This window comes from Scyliorhinus torazame, chromosome 14 (assembly GCF_047496885.1).
Source record: "Scyliorhinus torazame isolate Kashiwa2021f chromosome 14, sScyTor2.1, whole genome shotgun sequence".
NCBI lineage: Eukaryota > Metazoa > Chordata > Chondrichthyes > Carcharhiniformes > Scyliorhinidae > Scyliorhinus > Scyliorhinus torazame.
The window spans coordinates 126225849-126228232 of NC_092720.1; positions in this window are offsets into that span (position 1 = coordinate 126225849).

A 2384-nucleotide genomic window follows, 5' to 3' on the forward strand; every position below is an offset into this window, starting at 1 on the left:
ATGAACAGGCCCCCCATCCTTCTAATACCTGCCCGACGCCAGCTCTGAAACTCCCCCATCCATCCTTCCTGGGACAAACCGATGGTTGTCTCTGATCGGGGACCACACCGAGGCTCCCATCACACCCCTGTTCCGGCTCCACTGCCCCCAGATCTTTAGCGTTGCCGCCACCACCGGACTCGTGGTGTACCTTGTCGGCGAGAGCGGCAGCGGTGCTGTCACCAGCACCCCAGGCTCGTTCCTTTGCAGGACGCCATCTCCAACCTCTTCCACGCCGCCCCCTCTCCCTCCATCACCCACTTACGGATCATCGCCACGTTGGCTGCCCAGTAGTAGCCACCCAAGTTCAGCAACGCCAACCCTCCTCTATCTCTGCTACGCTCCAGGAACCCCCTCCTTACCCTCGGGGTCTTACTCGCCCACACAAATCCCATAATGCTCCTGCTTACCCTCTTAAAGAAGGTCTTGGTAATCACAATTGGGAGGGATTGAAAAACAAAAAGAAACCTCGGGAGGACCACCATTTTAATCGACTGTACCCTGCCCGCCAGCGAGAGTGGCAACATGTCCCACCTTTTAAAATCCTCCTCCATCTGTTCCACCAGCCGCGTCAAATTAAGTTTGTGCAGTGCCCCCCAGCTCCTAGCTACCTGAATCCCCAAGTATTGAAAGCTCCTTTCCACCCTCCTCAACGGTAGGTCATTTATCATTCTTCCCTGATCCCCCGGATGCACCACAAAGAGCTCGCTCTTTCCCACATTTAGCTTATAGCCCAAGAAGTCTCCAAACTCCCTTAGGATCTGCATGACCTCAACCATCCCCTCCACTAGGTCCATCACATACAGCAACAGGTCATCTGTGTACAGTGACACTATGTTCCTCTCCCCCTTGAACCACCCCCTTCCATTTCCCCGACTCCCTTAATGCCATGGCCAAAGGTTCAATTGCTAATGCAAACAGCAGAGGGGCCAGGGGGCAACCCTGCCTCGTCCCTCGGTACAGCCGAAAATACTCCGGCCTCCGCCGGTTCGTGACCACACTTGCCACCGGGGCTCTGTACAGGAGCTTAACTCAACTAATAAACCCTCCCCCGAACCCAAACCTCCTGAACACTTCCCAGAGATACTCCCACTCTACTCGGTCAAAGGCCTTCTCCGTGTCCATGGCTGTCACAATCTCCGCCTCTCCCTCCACCGATGGCATCATTATCACATTTAGGAGCCGTCACACATTGGTATTTAGCTGCCTACCCTTTACGAATCCCGCCTGGTCCTCGTGAATCACCCCCGGGACACAGTCCTCAATCCTCGTAGCCAGCATTTTTGCCAGCAACTTAGCATCTACGTCGAGGAGCGAGATCGGTCTATACGACCTGCATTGTAGTGGGTCTTTATCCCGCTTCAAGATCAAAGAGATTGTCGCCTCCAACATTGTCGGGGGCAGGGTCCCCCCCCTCCCTTGCTTCATTGAAGGTCCTTACCAGCAACGGGGCTAACAGATCTACATACTTCCTATAAAACTCCACCAGGAACCCATCCGGCCCCGGGGCCTTCCCCGCCTGCATGCTCCCCAGTCCTTTCACCAGCTCCTCCACCCCAATGGGTGCCCCCAAACCAGCCACCTCCTGCTCCTCCAACCTCGGGAACCCCAGTTGGTCCAAGAATCGTCACATCCACTCTTTTCCCCCTGGGGGCTGGGACCTATACAGCGCCTCGTAAAAGGCCTTAAATGCCTCATTCACTTTCACCGCACCGTAGTTCCCCTGCCATCCTTGACTCCACCTATTTCCCTCGCTGCCATCCTCTTTTAAAAAAAAAAAATATTTATTAAGAATTTTTCAACAAAGTCAACCAAACAAACAACCCCCCCCTCCGTTACAAAATGAAAGAAAGCTTGCATAGCAAGTCATGAACATGGCAAGTCAATAAGATACAGAACTTTGTACATTGGATTCCTCCCGTACATGTCAGTTTTCCGGATCATTCATGTGTTTCCTTGCTCAAATGCCCCCCAGGAAAATAAACCCTCCCCCCCCCCCCCCGGATTGCTGTTGCTGCTATCCGACCTTCACCTAACACTCCACGAGATAGTCTAGGAACGGTTGCCACTGCCTGTAGAACCCCTGCGTAGACCCTCTCAAAGCAAACTTTATCCGCTCCAATTTGATAAACCCTGCCATATCATTTATCCAGGCCTCCACGCTGGGGGGCTTCGCCTCTTTCCACATTAACAAGATCCTTCGCCAGGCTACTAGGGACGCAAAGGCCAGATTGCCGGCCTCTTTCGCCTCCTGCACTCCCGGCTCGTCCACTACTCCAGATAGTGCTAGCCCCCAGCTGGGCTTGACCTGGACTTTCACCACCTTAGATACTGTTCCCGCAACT